At 48.1% G+C, this 19,722-nt stretch overlaps 1 protein-coding gene and 1 long non-coding RNA gene across 30 annotated transcripts in view; one reads left to right on the top strand and one right to left on the bottom strand.

Annotated features, from left to right (window-relative positions):
- Positions 1-19,722, bottom strand: part of trol (terribly reduced optic lobes) — a 604,861-nt gene that overhangs the window by 410,448 nt on the left and 174,691 nt on the right. The gene's annotated exons all lie outside the window — the stretch shown is intronic.
- LOC135904569 (uncharacterized) lies at positions 11,542-15,903 on the top strand. The gene is made up of 3 exons (XR_010565149.2): positions 11,542-11,741; positions 12,563-12,674; positions 12,886-15,903. It is a non-coding gene; the product is annotated as an uncharacterized lncRNA (long non-coding RNA).

The following is a 19,722-nucleotide window of genomic DNA, read 5'->3' as shown; positions in this document are numbered from 1 at the left end:
CACTGCAGTTTCAGTATTGCCCCCTTCATTTGAAAACAGTGGCTGCGTTTGAGAACGGACTATCGAAAAACGACGTGAAAAGGTAACCACAGCTCTTGCAGTCTACATAGCGGTGTCGAACAGATTACCGTTTTGTCAGCGAGCCAAAACTAACACTACCCGCAGCCTGACAGTCAGTTTGCGCGCCGAACAAGGTGCCTCTTTGTTATTGTAGAGGTTTCCTGCGTTTGGCCTGAACACTCAGATAGGCATCTCTCGACAAGAGCATGCGAAAGCATGCGTCCAGCCAAGGAAACTACAGGAAAAGCTACCGAAAGCTTTTAGGGCAGTGGTGGCAAAGAAAGCCAAATAAAATTGGGGCCACCCCTCCACCAGCAATCAAAGTTCTTCGTTGTCAAGACTACGGCTGCGCATAACAGGACATGCAACTCCTAAGTCGCGGGTATAACTTTATTGAAGAGCTCACGTGCGGCAAATATTTTCACGCGAGGGGAGAGCCTTATCATTCCGAGATTTTTGTTTGCATTCGCAGCAAAACTAAATTACGGACCCTTTGTGTTAAACAGTTGACAGTAACGTCTGTTTCTCCCACCGCACCTCAATAGTGAAGCGACGATGCTAGAATTTTCCCGACTGGCTACAATATTTCAGGCCTCGAGAGTGCGTGTCATTAAAATTGACAACAAATAATGACCACTAGTTGCTCCTCTGGCGTATGCTCAGAATTATAACGGTCACGGACCGACTGAAGTAAGCAGGCATTTGTTGATACGGCGAAATCTTGCGTGCTTCCACACGAAGAAGCGCAGGCTTTTCTCGAGCTCTTGTGTCTGCGAAGGGCTCCCATTTGTTGTTACCGGCAGCCATCAGAAGAATCGAGAGATGCAGGCGTTTCTGTAGCCCAGGTGTATGGCGAACATACTTCCCATTCGTTTCCCTACTGTGGCAACGTATATGTGCGTGCATGGAGTGCTGCCGAAACGGCGTTCTCTCGAGGACAACGTTGCGGTCTGATTGCAGACTGCACATGGGGAAGGTAATTGTGCATCGCGTTAATCCATGCAGTGTGGACTATTGCTGAATGAAAAAGAAAATCAGTTTGGAGATAACAAAACGAGTGCTACCGATGTTCCAGTGTAGGATTGCTCAGAAACCCCGTAGGAGCACTGCATTCTGCGCCAGCCACGCAAAGCAGTAGATTAAGGGTACAGCATATTAATACTGAAAAAAAATGTAAATATGCATAAGGAAGGTGTCACGTGATAAAGCAAAATACTTCCCTGGAAGTGCTTGTGTCCGCGAAGGGAAGCAACTCGGCGGTCATCGAATGGAACCCCACTTGACGCCTTTATGTAGAGTGTTATGGCGCATGTTATGTCTCACTGCAGGTGTAACATTTCCGGCCTCCGCTGCAGCTTTCGCGACGAGCGTATGCAGTCGGGTACTTCGGGCGCGCATACAGTGCTGTGCATAAACGTCGCAACATTGAGCGTTAGAAACAAGGAACAGCGAATGACAACGTGCACTGCAGGGGGCAAGTAGAACGAAGACGGTCGCGAAGTGCGCGAGTGTTACGCCGAAATAGGGAGGCGGAAAGGAGGGTCAGACGACGAGGCAGCGTTCCTCTCTGAACTCGTGGGCACGTGATCAAGCAGCCGGCCGATACTTTCGCCTCCAGAGGGTCATCGATCGCGAACAGCGACGACGGCGGAGAAACCGGGTCCGGCCTCGAGCTCTAATGCTGCGGCTCGACTCGATTCTCGGACGCGGCACTGGTCCGCGACGCGGATCGTGTCGTTGGCACCAGTGGCGTAGCCAGAAATTTCGTTCGGGGGGGGGCTCACACTGTAGCTCGGTCTCCTCCTTAAGAGGAAGCTTTAGCTAGGGTGCTCGTATCTAAATACATGTAGAAGGAGAATTCGTTTTTCTCGGCAACCAATGCACCAAATTTGACGAGTTTTGTTGGATTTACAAGAAAAACTTAAATTCTAGTGACTGTTGGTATCGAATTTTTCATTTAGGACGTCAATTTAATGAAAATTCACTAAAATCGCATACTTGCAGACATCTAAGCTATCAAGTTTAAGACTATGTAACTCAGCAATGAAAAATGATATCAGAATTCTGTGAATTGCACCTAATACACCTAATACATCTACAGCGGACAAAATTTCTATGTTAGACGTGAATCTCAAGAAATTAGCATTATGGAAATAGGGCTTTCGGTGAATCCTTGCACACAACGTAACCAATTCACGTAAGATACGAATTGACACACCAAATTTGTCCGCTTTAACTGTTATAATAGATGCCGTTTACTGAACAGCGACATGTGTGCTTGATGCAGAGCTATTAGTGCAGATCTATTTTTTGGGGATGAACTTTCGAGTTTTTCAATATATTTAAACAATGTTCAGGCCCTAAATCGAAATTCCGTTTCCAACAGACACTAGAATTTAACTTTCTCTCTCAAGTGCAACAAATTTCATTAAAAGCGAGCCGGGTGTTATCACAGAAAAGAGTTTCTGCGTTTTACATGTATTTAAATAAGCCGCGTCGGAGTTGGGCGCGAGCTAAAGCTTCCTCTTAAACAATTTGTCTGGGGATCAAATACATGAATAATAACTGCATTTCCATTGCTGAAGATGCTGCAAATGAATTCTTGAATGCTACGCACTGCCAAAACAAGTAAAATGTATTTTTTCATAAGAATATACATGTATGTGCCAAACATTGTGCCCAAAATAACCTATATCAATGGTTCCATGTTTCTCTGTCTAATAAGTAAAGAAAATATCACACGAACTTTAGAACTATCAGTTCGAAACCAGCAAGGCAGTCCATGCCGCTGATATGAAAAATGTGAAGGCCATGAAATTAAGAAGCTGAGGACAAATATAGTAATGAAACTGTCATTTAAGAACCTTGTTTAGATTTTTGTACATATGTAACGGCCAGTGCAAAATCTCAATGTATTACGCAGGAGCAGCTGTCACAGGTCGTGTATCGTGAGTAATTGCACCGAAATTATAGCCGCAACAGAGAGCACGTATAAAAAGCAGGAGTTCTGCAAAATAAACGAGGGCAAGTCAAACGAATGTCAGCCAGTGTGAATATGACAAACGGGGTACCTCACTTAAAGAGTAGTCTCCATGATCATTTAGACACTTGCCCCGTTGTCTAACGTGTCGCGTGATTCCCGTCTCATTATACTTCTTGGGTTGCTGCTTCGAAAAGTCTCCAACTGACTTTTTCACGTCACCATCCGACACGAATATGGTTCCCTTAAGCTGTTTTTTCAAATGCTCCAAAAAGTGGAAGTCGCAAGGCGACAGGTCTTAGCTATGACGGATGTTTCAGCGTTTCCCACTTGAACATTGCCAGTTTTATATTAACCACATCAGCGACGTGGGGACGGCATTGTCATGGAACAAGATGACCACGTTCGTCAATTTTCCACGTAGTTTGTTCTTGATTGTGACACGCAGCCGATCTGGCGTTTTACAATAACGAAACAAATTGATAGAATTTGCTATATCTTGAGAGACTATCAGTAATGGCGCCTGACGATCGAAAAATAAAGTCAATACCTTTCCGGTGGAAGTGACGGCCTTTTCTTTCTTGGGGGGTGGTGAATTCGAATGTTTGCACTGTAAGCTTTGCAGTCGTGTTTCAGGTTCGTAGAAGTGGCACCATGGTTCGTCCCCGATAACAATTGGAGACAAGAAATCGTCACCCTTATTGTGATAGCGGATCAGATAAGTCAAGGCAGCGCTGAACTTCGTCTTCTGGCCGTAGTTCAAAATCGTTGGCAACCATGGCGCACACAAGAGCGGATAACCGAGATGTTCATGAATTATGGCGTGAACCGACCCGTGACTGATGTTCAGCTCATCAACATTTGCAATTTTGTTAGGGGTGATTGCACGATGGCTTTGGCCCGGTCTTGGATCGTCTTTGCAACTTTCACGTCCTTCTTTGAATTGTTTGCTCGAATGCTTCACAGTGGCCAATTAATGCAATATTCAACGTACACGGCAGCCATACGGCGACTAATTTATTTTTGGGAAACATCTTCAGCTGTCAAAAACCTCAGGGCACCACGCTGCTCAACTTCTAGAGCGTCCTTTATATCGCGCAACCATGTTAAACCCAGTGCATGAGAGCATTAAACAGCCTTGATACTCACACCTGCGAGTCACTTTTGTATTAGAGAGACCTCTGCCACGTGCATGCCTCGCAGATAATGGACCGAACAATTATTGCGCGGAGTAGGTTGGCTCATTTTCATTTTACTCGCCTTCTTACATTAGAAATGCCAAGATAGAACGGAATATACAAATGCGAAGATACAGCTTGATAAAAAGCAAGAAATTGTCACTGAAAACAAAGTTCACTGCACGTATACACAAAACCCCGCAACAAGATATTTAAATAAACGTATAAGTCTCCAATAAATCTACGTATTTAAGAAAAAGACACTATACAACGCGTCAAACAAGGCAAATAAACATGTTGCGCATTCAGAGATTCACAGAATACTAGATCCCCTCCCGATTCCATCCACTCCCTCCGATGTATCGCGCGCGACGGCAGGCGGCGCGCTTGCTCCCCGCTTCTCTTTTGCGCACACAAGACTGAGCCACCATCGTCGTCTCACCAATTCCAGCCCCCCATCCCCTTCCCTGCGCTTTCACTCGCAGATACAACATGCGGCGCATGGTCACGACGTTATCGCCCTTGGACTTTATACGAAACATGAGGGCGACGGCGACGGCAGGAATGCGCCTGGAATGTCAATATAATTGCTATCGTAATACTATATAATAAGACTATCCGGCAACTGAAGCGTCCCGTGGCCCATTACTGTCCGCAAAAGAAGTAACAAAATCGAACTTTCACCATATGACAATTCGCCGCTCCACAACGTCTTTGTTTTTTTCTTTTGTGGGGCCGGGGCACCGAATCGGGAGTGTCGCGAGTGTTTGTATTTGGCTTGTCTCGTCGTATGGTGTGATGTAAGACTTTTGAAATGTCAATTCACCTTTCACATCAAAAGTTTGCGAGAACTTTATACCCATAAATTTCCGAATTGACATCCATGCGCTGCGTAGATTCTGCGGCCTCCGGAAGATGCCGTGGCGAGCCCGTTCGCCATCAAAACGCCCTTGAAACTTTGTGCTCGGATGGGGCTGCTTGGCGTTACGTTACTCCCGGTGCATGGGCGCTACCGCGAAATCCAGCCCGAGTTCGCAAGGTTCGCGCTGAAATTTCTTTTCGGGCGTGAAAAAGACATTCTAGACAAAATCCAGAATTATTTCCGGCACCGGGGATTGCTTGGGTGGGCGGTGCATGGACAGCACGAAAAAATTTCGGGCGGGGGGGGGGGGGGGGGCTTTATGCAGCACATTCATGCATGTAGCCAGTTGAAGTGAGCAGGATTGCAGCAGAGCGGCGTTCGGCTTGAGTGGTGCGTGCGCCTACGGTAATATTCACCCTAAATAACGACGTACGCGGAAACCTTCGCCGGCGTACGCGGCACTGTTTTCGGTTGGTGTCATCAACAAAATACGAGTGCACATCTTATCACGGCCGGATAACGAGATGGGAGCGACAAAACGCGCTAGCTGCCGAAGGCAGCAGCCGGTGCGACTGCGGTTCCCTACAGGTTTCCGTGCTGCGTTTCCAGTGGGGACAGTGCGGAAGCTCTATCTTCAGCAGGCGCATCGCTTGCCGCAAGCGCATGCACGTCTGAAATGTGCGAACGGTTTGTCGCATTCGCCGTCTTCGTAACATTTCTGAACACGTCTGTGCAGAGCGATGCCTCCTCAGGCGCCAACATCGTGTGCAGCTAAATGAAAAACGGTGTCGTCCAAGTAGTATGTCTCCGTAGGTTTCTGCAGCCCACGAAAGTGACTGCGGATTGAAACTTTGGGAAAACACGTTCATCACCCAGTTGTGCGATGGTCGCGAAAGACCTTGAAAAGCAGGTTTCGTTTTGAAACATCTCCCTCTTCGACTTCTTCGCATTTCCGCAGCGGTCACAACACTGGTCGTTGTAAGAGTTGAGGAGGACTTTGGGATGAAACACTTGGAAGGTTTATTTACATTTACAGTGAGAGTCAATTAACAGTCTTAAAGTCATTACGGGCCGGCAGCAACTCGGACGCTGCGGCCCGTGGCAAGAAGCTCGAAAGAGATGAATCAAGGAATGCTCTAGGAATGCTCTCGGTCTGTGTCTTTAAGCCCTTCGGTGTCTCGAAGACACGTCACGTTCGGCCAATGGGAAAGCCCGCTCAGGTGACGCCATTTTCGGCCAATCGGCGAGCCCGCTCAGGTGACGCCATTTTCGGCCAATGGTAGGCACCCGTGCGATGGTGTCACACCCGGCGGAGAGGGTCGCTGCTTGGTCCCCAATTGTGCGAGGGCTTACTTCTCCCTGCGGTCTTGCCTTGCTGACTTGCAATGCGCCGTCACAATAGGCGGATAGGGGCGACGCTGCCAGGGTTTCACGGTGCATTACACCCGTCTTGCCTCTTGGACCCAAGTTACCTGGAACAGTGCCAGGCTCTCGCTTCACTTTCGGGAAGAGTCAAGCAATGAATAGCTCCACCTGCGGCACACGAGGTGGGGGCCGCCAACTTGTTTGCACGTGCCGCGCCTCTGGAATGTGGTATCCGTGTTTCTGCGCTTCTTAATTAGCTGTGGCGCGATTCGATGTGGTCTGGTGAACTCGAAGGAGGCTCAGGAAAAGGTCTCGTATCGAACATCGTATGCAGTGAAATTTCAGCCGATGAAAGGCTTATTCAAGAAACGCGCTTACGCTGCTCCCAACGCTCGCCAAGCCCTGAATTGAGAAACCCTTGATCAAGAACCGTTGTGCAAACTGTCACAAAGGGAGAGTTTGTTAATTTGTCAATTTCTTACTCAGGAGCTGCCCTACAGCTGGAGCTAATTCTGGAGCTGCTCTAGATTTTTCAAGATAGAGCGATGTGCAAATACGCGTACGTAGTGGGCGCCTTACGGGATAAGGAAAAAACGGGCTTGACCAATAAGCGCACACTGCTATCGAACACGCAATACAGCCCACCACAGCTCGAGATTGATTTGTGTTTATTACAACATCCTTTCTCCAGCGCCGGGTGTAGCAAGCCGGATCCGTCTGGTTAACGGCCCTACATTCACCTTATTGCTATGCAACGTTCACGACACGGCTTCCTCAAGTAAGCTTGCGAATAAAGAAATTTAACGGCGCGGGAACTAGACCGTACTTCCGTTGACTTTACTATAACACGTGGAATTAAGGTACGGGACAGCAAAGAAACAGGAAGGACTGCGTCAGGTAAACGAGGGGACTGCGCAGTGCGAGCTCAACCCCATCTTCGCGACGCTCCCTTCTTCCTCCGCCAGGCCGCGGGGCATTTGTTTAAGAGGCTTCCCTCCATTACGACCCTCCACGGACATCTGCGGCATCCGCCGTATCGACATTTCCTTCGCACGGGGATGGACTATTTTCGGCGGGACATTCGCAGCACGCGTGTCGTAATAGGCGCTCGAAGCTTTCGGCGTCGAGTTTTATTCGCGCTGCGCTCAATATTTAGCTGCTTTACGGGCACTACGCGAAGAATGTATTTCGTATTTCGCAAAGAGGCAAGGGGAGGAGTGCAAGCTTGGCCAGTTTTTCGTTGAGAAGAACAGAGCGGGGAGCGCAAGCAGAAGACTCTACGAGCGCCGCGTACCCTGAGTGGCAGCCGGGCCATCGATAACGGCGGCGATACACGGGTCGCTGCGAAAGCCCGACAGCTGTGCGCGCGGGCCCCGCTGAGCCGCCCACCGAAGCATCGGGGAGGCGAAGGAAACCCGCAACCGAACGGAACCGCACGATCGAAGCGGGCAGCCAACCTATAGCGCGAAGCCTGCGTTACGGCCGGCTTTCGGCAGAGTGCAGCCACCGACAGAGGAACGTCTGCAGGGACGGCTACGGAGAAGCAGACGGGCGCAGCGCCGCGAGTTTCATCGCGGCAGAAGTTGGGGCGACGCGAATGTGCAACCGCACTCATCATCGAAATGGAGACAGCCGCCAGAGTGGAGGGAAAAATGGAGGACATCAAGAGGGAGACTGCGCTGCCGTGATCGGAAAGGCGGCGCGAGGAGGGGTGGAACTCGAGCCCCCACCTGGATCAATGGAACTCCGGCCGGGGAAACGACGGCGATCGCGGCGAGCATCCACAGAGGGGGCGGCTCTGAAAGCGAAGGATGTGCAGCGCGGGCAAAGCAGTGTCTATAGACGGGACAGAAGTTCGCTAGGGGAGAGTGGTCGTCTGCCTCTGTTGTAGTCTGCATAATATAAGTAACGTAACTCGAGCTTGAAAGAACGCTAAATTATCTCGGCGAAATTGCATTTTATCGTTGTAAACGCCAGGCGGCGGGTGATCGAGAGAGAAAAGTGGCTCCAACGAAATCACGTCAACCTTTTCGCACCAGAGATCCGACGAGGGAGTAAAAGAATGCGAAACGGCTGGCGTGTGTTGACCGGGATCTTCGAGACAGTTTCGGTGACCTTGGCTGCTCCGTACGACAACGACGCCGGTGGGGGCGGAAGGAGAATACCCTGGAGTTTTAACCTCACCAAGAACGACTTGTGATGCTGATCTCACCTGGACGGACCGTATCGGGTAAACACAGGCGGTTTTTTGGGTTACTGAGGAAACTGCCTACGTAAAGAGTTTGAAAGATCACAGGACAACGTTCAAAAAGCAATGTGATGCAAGAGAGGGATATGCAGGAGGCACATTTCAGTATTGTTGCTTATGGCAACATAACAGACATTGCGATTGCTTATTTTGCGTACATTAAGAACATTTGAACCGCAGTCACGCAAGCCTTTCACACTGCTTCACATTTCTTCGACATGCCGTTAGCAACTACTGAACCGGAATTGTCTTTTTGTGCTTTATGCTTACACTTCCCGCATTTGAGAAGGAAGAGAAGTTCACTGTGTGCATTCACTCGCAATGATAAATTAGCAGATGAGTTCTGCGGAAGCCTGCAAGGCGGAAGAAAGTCCGTGAATGGGAAAAGCGTCATCCACCCGAATTGTGGCACGAAAACGAAACACTCCTTCGTTTTCATCCGGCGATCCAACCCGAGACCACACCGGAGCTAACCGGGCGGCTACAGCGTATCGCTGTGCGAGGACGTAATAATCGACGAGTCGAAGCACAGGGACTGTTAAGAACGTGCTTAGTAAGTGTGGCGTGTGTTCGCCACTTCCAAAGGACAGAGTCCCGATCACAGCCGTTCCATGTCAGCGGCGTCTACTTTGCTGGACCTGTGTTTGTGAAAGGCGACTTTACCGTGAAAGCCTACATTGTGTTTACGAGAGCGAATCAAACTCTTGGCCCCTATTTTTATTTAAATTAGAGATGTAAATGCGAAGCAACATAGCTATTCCCAGCGGTGGACCTTTCTTGGACCGGCCTGGCCTCATCTGCCGGTAGCTAGAAGGCCCCGCACACTCAAGTTCCAGCGATCGCCACAGAGGGCGAAAATACAACTGCGGCGCGTTCCAGCATGAAGCGAGGAAGTGGAGCTACTGTAATTTGGTCGTATATTTTAATTCGTACTGTTTCTGCTAGGGACGCTGAACTCGGCTACATATCTTATTTATAAATGTACGTATAAGCCACAAACAGCTACCATGTAAATTTTTTCGACTTAGGTTGCTTTTATTAGACGTCTGTTAAATTCTGCGCTTTATTACGTGAATAATAATTGTAAGACCTCACTGACGTTCGATAAGCCTCAGCTCATTGACATCGGTTGCAGTCCGAACCAGGCATAGAGTTTCATATTAGTATACCTAGAGGCAAATCTGGCGCTGCGATCGTTCAACCATCATGGGAATGATGGGAAGTACAGGCTTCGGATTGGCATTCTGTTGAGTGGCGAACTAGTGCACAAGTATTTTTTTAAAAGTTTCGGTTTCGCTCCAACTGCAATTGCTATAACCTGCAGTTCGACAGTGCAACGCAAAGCTCTCTGCGTTTGTTATGTTGCTCGGAGTGGCGATAGCGCGCTGGGTCAGTGACTGGGACGATGCTTGGGTCGCGGTGTGGCGTCGAAGCCGTGACGAGAAAGCGGCGGCATCGTAAACGTTGAAAGAACATGTTTTGAGCGTTTAGACCTTTGTTTGTTAAGTGTGTTAGGTTGGCACTGTAGCGTTACGTGCTTTATGAAACTTCAGAATAGAACAAAGAAGGCACTACTGATACAAGACATATGCAATTGTACTTCTAGTGGCTTGACAATCAAATTTTATTGAGGGCTTCATTATGTGCTCATTGAAATGCGTGTTTTAGGACTTTGAGAACACAAACTTACTTGTGGTAGAAAAGATAGCTGCTTCCTAGCTGTAGTCTAGTGTCGCACAATGGGTACCCGCAAAGCCGCGCTGTAACGCTTCGGAAGCGGTACGCCAATATAAAATATGATGGAGCATACTCGTAGGACGCCACTAGCGTCCTAGCTAGCACTGCAGCAGATGTGCTTAAAAGTACTTGAAGACGTTCAGCAATTGTGACAGCCGACGCAACCTTTCGAAAGAGCGAGAGAGTTCGCAAGTGCCTGTCGTCTGCGAGAAAAGTCTCGCGTTTGCAGCGAGCAGGCGTCGTAGCAGACGACACTTGTAGCATTCCCGACCTTGGCATTCCTCTCAAGGGCGCAACGCTTTGTCACAATACAACATTTTTATTTCCAGAACTACTTGATGAGTATTTTTATATAAGTACATGCACGGTTGTTTTGCTGTTGCAAAAGTGAATAAATAATTATTCTTTGGCGTTAAATTGGGAACAGAATTGCACAAGTATGCATACCCTGGTGTGTCCTGCTGAGAAACTATAGTAAACCATGCTTCCATCTCAAAGTCATGCAAAGTTTATGTAGCGTGTTGTGCATTATGTAACATACTGCAGAAATATAATTAGATTTTACGCGATAATATTTGAGTATAGCGCTGTTTACTGCGCCAAAAGCAAACGCCACTAGTCTAAAGACCGAAGTCAATCCGAAGCCTGTACTTCCCATCATTCCCATGTAGGTTGAGGCGACGCTCATGATAACCCCCGTAGACACTAGCGCCACATTTCCCTCTAGGGTATTTTTAGAAACTCTATGGAACCAGGGGTGGCACACTCTCAAGTTCAACAAATGGCCACAGAGGGCGAAAAAATCGACCGCGCGGCGCTGCTAAAGGAACAGGCATAGTACGCCAATTAAAAAGGTTCCCCGTTGAGCGCATTATCTCCCGCTAGAGGCGCCGTAGTAAGCGCAATTTTAACCTTCAAACTTTCTTCAACAGTAAACGAAGCGTTTTTATCGCATGATAAAGACTACAAAAGTATAATTCCTAATTTTACATTGTACTTTTCATTACCAACTTTGTTGTTATTTGTCATTTTAAACGCAAAATAGCGTTCAGCATCATCGACCTCCCACGTGACCTCTTGCCTGGATTTAAAATGTTTACCGGTATGTTCGCGTGCACGGCAGGTACGGATTCCTTGGTTCGTACATTGGTTGGTTAATTTGTGCTAACACCAGTTTATTGCGCTTCGATATCTCGCGTTATTTAACTTGGGGTGTAAGCCTGAAAGCTAGGTTTCAGTCGTGAGCCATGTGGAACACGTCTGCATCGAAATGGGAGCCGGGTCCTGCTGCGACTGGGGACAGCAATACCGGTGAGTCGTTTAACATCACTGCTTCAATCGCTATGTAATTTATTCGTCTCGTTAACTTACAGGCGGAGGTAAGTTAACGAACTAGATGCTGCATTACATAAGGGCAGTCAGGACCCTCCGTTGCTGTTTCCGAAATAAACTTTCAGTTGCGAGACCATCATTATGCACACATTCACGAAAGAGAAACGATATCGGAACGCGCGTCACATTTTTCATCTCGTTTTAGCCGTAGCCATAAGTGACTGAGTTGCCTTATCAATATATTTTTTTCGAATCCGCCGGCAACTTCTTTCGTTCACAGAACCGAATAACCTTTTGATAAACTGAAGCTTGAATTTAATGTATTAAACAGTTGCACACATGATAATTCACCCATATTTCGTACCTGTTGGTTCCAAATGTTCTTGCTGTTCAGTTTGGCTTACCTCAGGACATCTATTTTTGCAGTAGTGAAGCGGTGCATCACGTTCATGCACAAAAAGAATGCATCAATTCTAATAGCTTCACGTCTTTCATCTATTTGCTTGTGAAATCAGCAGTGTGATCTCTTCTAGTGTATAAACGAGCGCACAAATGTTCTTATTTGTGATCTTAATAATACTTAAGCTGTTGACATGCATTGTAGTTACGCAGACATCGATTTTACGGAGAGTAACCATATTTATTTACCATGCTGCTTAAGCGCCCTAGAACAAACAGTGTACATTTGCATGTGTTCTGTAGTCACAAACCGTTGCAATGTATATGTCGCACCGTTTCGCATTTTATATTGCAAAATTGTGCTTATCCAATTTCTGATGCAGTCAAAATTTCTGTTCCAGACATGCAGTAATGAGGATGGCACCAGTATAAAGCAACACACTCCATGCACTAAACAGAAGCTGCTGCCTGCTACAACAACGCCATTGTGTGGACTTTGGCTGCTATTACAAGGTAAACAACACCTGGTTCAGAAATAAATATGCCTGATATATGCTGTATTGGCTTGCTAGTCTTGAGATACATGTCATTTGTTTGTAGCAGACGATATGAACATTTGTTCATGTTTACAGTTCAGCATAATTAGTTCGAACATAAAAGAAAACACTACATGAGTTTGGATAATCTTTGCTGTATCTCATGTGCCATTGTTTTGCCCCAGCAGAGTCTGTGCCAAGTACATCTTGGTCATCACGGGAGCCCCCATCTACACCAACAGGAAGGGGCTGGAGCTGAATTCACAAGACCACGAACAAAGAAGCCATTCCAGAATTATTTGGATGAGATATCAAGTCTACGGATGACTGTTTCAAGAGTGAAAAGAGCCTACGCCATCATTCCACCAGCACGGATATTGGCCGAGTCATCCAGGTACCTCAACAACAAAAATTATTTGTCTTCAGATGTACCTGCAACGTCTGAACAAGCACAGACGACGCTGGCTAAGAGTGTTCTGTCAGCTTGCCCTTCCTTAGGGAGCTCCCTGGCCTTGCCAATTCTTGCCAAGTATAATTTTGTTTCAATGAATGCACGCTTCTTCATTCCACACTTTTGTTAGAGATCATTCCTATTCCTCATACAAACATTAAAGGTCAACCGATTCTTTGCTCATACTTAATGCCAGTCACTGCCTAGTAGCATAACATATGTGTAGCAGTTCTTTCTAGTGTATGTTGCCATGTGCAATTCCTCTCCTGAAATAGCTGATGCGGCATTGGTGTGTGTCTTGCATTAACCTTTACACTGTGTGCTATGTAGCATTTAACTTTTGTTAATGTTTTTGGCTTTCAATGCTTGCAAGGTAGAGTGGCTTCTTTCTTGAATGCAAGCTTTCTCATTCCCGTATTGAATTCCTAGTCTCATTCAGGATTGCTATTCTTGCTCGACAGCCTGTGTTTTTGTGCAAGCTACATTGAAGAGATTGATTGCAGAATATGGTTTCGGCGCTGTGCGACTTGGTACTTGTCACCGTGTTACGTTTCTCATATGTGGGAGCCTGGTCAGTTGCATTGGAAAACAGTCTCTCGAGGCAAGCACCTGCTCCTACAGTCTGCACAGTGACAGACTGCGAATTTACACGCACCGCGGTTGGTGCTCCCCGTTCCGTCCTTTCCTGCTGCTGCCATGTGCAAATTTTGCTTGTGGCCTTCCTCAGCCATGATTTGGCGTCAACGGAGACTCTCATACATAATTACATGGTTCTAAGTGTATGAAGTTGATATCCACATTTGTGGAAAGGCCTGCAAAATAGTTATGTCCACAAAACCGACCATGTCCATATATGGAGAATGTGGCGGACCAAGTGTGAGTTACACATTAGTGGCATGCAATAGAACAAAAAGAAACATTCAGGTTGGAAAGGCGGTAACGCTAATATGCCGGGCACTCCATGTCGCTGTTGGCTGTGGCAGCAGATGCTTGCGTCACCCGATTGTTTCGCAATGCAAGTTGCTCATATTCAACGCCGACTGTCGATACTAACACGTGGGACACACTGTCCAATCTGCTTGTGCTGCTGGTTGTTGCTTGTTACCAGACTGCAGTGTGCGACGAAGGCAAGCGCTATGCCTACAGTCGGACGGTTGAATGTGCCGCAAGCAGCCCATGTGCGTGTATGCTCACTGTTGTCATGTAAATCGCAGCCAATGCATAGTGCCAATGTATAGATTAAGCGTTATGTTAGAGTATGCTGAAGTGATTTGATTACATAATCTTGTTTCAATGTTGTCCCACTTGGTCATGGTTGCCATGTTACATTTCTGGGATGTGGCAGCCTGTTTAGTTGTATTGGCCAACAGCCTCTCGAGGTAAGCACCTGCTCCTGCAGTCCACACAGTGACACGAACTCCTTGTTTACATGTACTGTGATTGGTGCTCCCTGTTTGTCCTTTCCTGCTGCAGCCATGGGTAAAGTGTGCTTGTGGCCTTCTTTGTACATGATTTGGCGTGAACAGAGACTATCATACATGATTACATGGTTTGAAGTGTATGAAGTTGATATCCACATGGGTGGAAAGGCCTGTAAAAGTGGCTGCGAATTGGCGATTCCCACAAAACAGACCACATCCATATTGAGAGCAGGTGGGGCACCAAGTGTGAGCGACACATTAGTGGCCACTGAAAGAACAAAAAGAAACGTGCATGTAGGAAAGGAGGTAACACTAGGATGCCAGGTAGTTCACGTCGCTGTGTTGGCTATGGCAGCAGGTGCCTGCGTCACGCGATTGATTTGCAGTGCAAGTTACGGTGACTGTCATTGCAAACAGGTGGGGCACTGTCCAATCTGCTTGTGCTACTGGTTGTCACTCGTTACTAGACCACCATGTGCGACGTAGGCAAGCACTGTGCCTGAAGTCGGATAGCTGAATGGGCTGTATGCAACTTGTAGTGCGTGAATGCCCACTGTTGTCATGTGGATCTTAGCCAATGTACAGTGTATTGTCTGAACCTTATGCGGTGATTGAATGCAGAGTCTAATTTGATAATGGTCGCCGTGTTATGTTTCTTCGATGTGGCGACCTGGTTAGCTGCATGGGCAACAGTCTCCCGAGGTAACCATCTGCTCCTGCAGTCCACACAGCGACAAAGACTCCCAATTTACATGCACCGTAATTGGTGCTCTCCCCATTCGACATTTCTTGCTGCAGCCGCCGGCCGATTATGCTTGTGGGCCTTCATCGGCCGTGATGTGGCGTGAGCGGAGACAGCACAAGTTATTACATGGTCCGAAGTTGATAGCCACATGGGTGGAAAGGCCTGCAAAAGTGGCTGCAAAATGGTGATGCCCACATGGAGAATGTGGGGCACCAACTGCGAGTTGCACATTAGCGGCCCCCGAAAGAACAAAAAGAAACGTGCAGGTTGGAAAGGCGGGAACGCTAAAATGCCGTTTAGTCCATGTCGCTGTGTTGGTTGCGGCAGCAGATGCCTTGCGTCACCCGATTGCTTCGCAATTCAAGTTACGGCGACTGTCGATGCAAACAGGTGGTGCACTGCCCAATTTACTTGCGCTACTGATTGTCGCTCGTTACCAGATCGCCATGTGCGGCGACGAAAGTGAGCAGTTTACGAGCTCGCGTTAATGGTTTCAGCGCATCTCGACATGCAAATTTTATTTCTGATCTTGTATGAGAAGGTGCACTGGTTTTATTCTGCCAATAAAGTCGCACGTCCTGTTCACTCACTTGTGGCTTGTTTGTATGGGCGTCAGCAGAGGCTCTTTAGTCTCCTGGCCATTAAAACGCGGCAGCTGAGGCATGCCGCAAAGCCAGCGAGGCGAACACGACGCGTACCTAGCGTACGCCACCGCTGTAAAGCGGCCATATTGAATAGTGTACTAAAAAAAAGCATTTCCGCTTTCTGTTTGAGTAGCGCCATCTGTCGGGTTCCCCACTAAGTTCCATGCGCTGCCGCTTCTTATTTTCGAACCACTGTGGAAGCTACAGTTTCCCTTCTCTAAAGTTCTTTATTCTATGGTCCGAACCGTATATCGATTCAGATTGTACGGCGGTAATATTTGCGGACGGGGTGGTCGTTTCGCCTGAGCAGCATCACGCAGGTTCCTTTTGATCAGGCAATTGTTATCTCGGCCACTTTATGCCTGCAACATTCGACAGCAGCCACCAAGCGAACGCGTTTAAAGACGGTTAAGGTACTCAATCCCCTAGGCATCCTCTCGCTTGTTGCTGCAAATTTCAAGCTTAAAGCTATGGTGTTTGGGAATCGTATGGAAATCAACTACCCAGGGAAGTGGAAGCTACGTGGAAGGAATACTTTGCTGAAAGTCGCTCATCTGCGGGTGATCAACGATTCGCGATGCGTTAGGGCTTAGCTGAGAGAGCAAGAGAGAAAAGGAAGAGCGAAGACAAGAATGTTATCCAGAGAAATTTCTGGTTGCAACCACACACTGGAGGAAAGGGGAATACAAAGAAGCAAGAGAGGAATGCGGTGAACGTACGCGGACAGCACGACGCAGTCAAGGGCACTCGCACAAGCCGGCCGTTTTGGGAAAGCACAACAGTGCGGCCGATGATCGTTGATGACGGTGTTCCGGCAGTGTGTTCGCTCAGTGGACGATCATCTGGACTTCTCAACGGTTGGACGTAGGTTACATTTTTATTTGAAATTGAGGACAGTAGCACAATAGGTGGTCAATGTTCTCTTTGCAGCCGCAGACATCACACGCAGGACTGTCATCCATTCCGATTAGTATTAAGTAAGCTTTCGTAAAGGCAACTCCCAACCCCAACCAACAAACGGAGATGAGAAGATACAAGAGTTGGGAACTACTACAACTGGGGGCTGTAACGAGTTCCCTGTATTGCAACCAACGCACATTCACGAACAGGAGAACCACTTCCGAATACGATTAGCCCGCTTTCCCGTTGGAAGTTCGATTTTCCGAAATCCTGACTGCACTGCCTGCAACACCCCGAACTGGCCGCAGGATATACTCGAAGGCATCGCCTCTTGAAGCTTGGGTACCGTCAGAGGTTGGTCAATCTGTGAAAAAGATGGGAACGATGGGAAAGGGAACATTACCTGAAATTAAGGTCCCTGCAGCAGTGCCCTGGAAGATCGGACCAAATTACGAAAGTGCACGACTGCAGTCGTTTTATTGCAAGATGACGAAAAGTATCGGTGTTTCTGGACACTCAGTGAATTATGCCACGAGTACATTTAAAATTTCCGTCATCAAAGCGACGCAGAGTAAAGTGCTTAAACGGCCCGTTCAAGCTCTGCATTATATGGAGATGGCAACAGTTTCTTGAGCGGGGCAGAATGTAGAGAAAGATTAGTTAAACGAAGCCAATAGAGATGTCGTGTACCGCCTCTAAATTTTTACTTCGACAGGTCCGGTCTCGCTGTGTCCCCTCTATGTTCTTTTGCAATACACTTGAATCTTTCTCTCGTGGCGCCAATTTTCTAGACAAAGAAAACTCTTAGAAAACTTATTTAGCTAGCTTGTGCTATCATTAACCTCGCCAACCATTATTTTTGGGGCTGTCAAATGAAAAAGGCTGGATTCTTGCTCAAATGAAAACTGTTTATTATCTGCAGAGCGTCGGCGTGAAGCGTGTTGCTGCCTTCCTCGGCCGCGTCTCTCGTGCGTCTCCCGTGCCGTTTCTCACCGGTTCGGCTGGCCTCCGGCTCTTCTCTCTCGCCTCGCTCGAACCCCCGTGTCTACTCGCGGGTCTCTTACAGTCCCAGGAACCATGGCAGGGCATCGGTGTGAAGAGTCTTTCCTCGTGTTTACCTAAGCGTCTCTTGCGGGGAGCAAAGTGCCATGCGGGGCGTCTCGTGATCCACGGGATTGCGGCGATAGAGCACGCTGCCTGAAAGGTCGGCGTAAAATGCGTGACGGCTAAGTTATGAGAGTGCGCGCCGCTCACAGGGCGAATTCACTGGGATCCAACCACAGGAATGCTTTTCTTGCAGTTTAGAATTTTATAGAGAGAGTACCTTGAATACCTAAAATCATCCAATTATTTCTATTTCATTTATTTAACTTACTTTATCAAAATTCCTCGAAATAGTTTTATTAAACTTCCGAATTAAATTTTTTTTTAGTTACACGCTTCACTATTCAAATCTAGTTTTGCTTTATTTCTAAACGTACGGGAAACCACCTGCTTCTTGGCCAAACCCCCATAGTGGGTATACGTAAGTGTCTGGGAGACAAGACAGAGCTAGGAAGGCGTTTTGGAACACGTGCCACGCCATGGCCATCGTCAGAGTTCTTACCCGTTGCCGTCTGAAGATCCGTGGATGCACGAGACCACGCACCTCTCCTGTCGTTAATTTCTCGAAGGTTGTCTGAAGTGGAAACCTCCGCTATTGGGCTTTTACAGGGAAGAGGTGCTTTAAATGTTACTTCTAGAGGAACGCGTGCTACAACTGTTCACATGACTGCGCGGAGTTAAATCTAAAAATAGATAGACCTTCGTAGAAGTTGCACGTACTCGCAGGCGACAGAGGAAGATTCAAGGTGACATCGAGAGGGTTCAAACTTTCTCGCGCTCCGCAGAGGCGTTGCACAAGGGGGGCATATATACGCGCAAGAAGGCCTGCTAGCACCGTCCTCGCAGACGATCCTCGCTGCGAATAAACCGGGAGGTTCACCCACTCAGCACAATCCCAGAAGAACGATGAGCAGGCGGCACGGAAAAGGAAGTCCAGCAGGGGGAGTCTAGTCAGCGGACAGACGGCGCTAAAAACGTCGGCGTCAGGCGCATCCTGCCCGCCGGCCAGACAAGCGGCGCCGGTCAGAAGACGCGCGCGCCTGCCGAGGAGGAACGATGGAGAGCTCGCGCTCGGAGTTGCACAATGAAAAACGTCGCCTGCGCTGGGTATCGAAATAACCGCGCGCTCTGGCGAGACGGCGGCCGTCACAGATGGCAAGAGGAAGGGCCGATTGCAGAAACACTATATAGAAAGTGTAGAATGGTCACACGGGCACTCTCGAAAAGCGGGACTACGCTAGTAAACAGCCCACTCCCTAAATGGGGCCAGTGAATAGGAATGATGTAGAGCTGGCTCGACGTACAGCAGAAGAACTCCTGCGAAAGGGAATACGCACATCGCCTCCAGCCAACATTCCTGAGCTGCTGGGGATGGTTGGCGCGCGTCGACGCTGAGGCGGCAGACTCGGATGTTGGCTGCAACGACGGATGTCCCGACACCGGATGGATGAGGCAGCGCAAAGGCGAGAGCTAGCGCGTGTCGGAGGAAACACAGGCCTCGCGTTGGTTCCAGCTAAGGGATAACTGGACTGTTTCATTGCCAGCAGTGCGAGGCAGCAGGAAGTGGGGGGGGGGGGGGGACCAGAAACCAGGTCACGTGTAACAACACTTCCCGCTCCTGCACAACATTGCGAACGGGGAGCTGCGGGGCAAACTAGTTTGGTACCTTTTGCAATTACTTTCGCTAAGCGCTTGCTGCAAGGCGAAACTTGTTACAATGTTTTAGGTGAAATATAACCCAGAAGTTATCTGCACTTGCC

Source organism: Dermacentor albipictus, chromosome 2 (genome assembly GCF_038994185.2).
Source record: "Dermacentor albipictus isolate Rhodes 1998 colony chromosome 2, USDA_Dalb.pri_finalv2, whole genome shotgun sequence".
In the NCBI taxonomy this organism is placed as follows: Eukaryota; Metazoa; Arthropoda; class Arachnida; order Ixodida; family Ixodidae; genus Dermacentor; species Dermacentor albipictus.
Note: the sequence above shows the minus strand (reverse complement) of the source record. Positions and strands in the feature narration are given on the sequence as shown.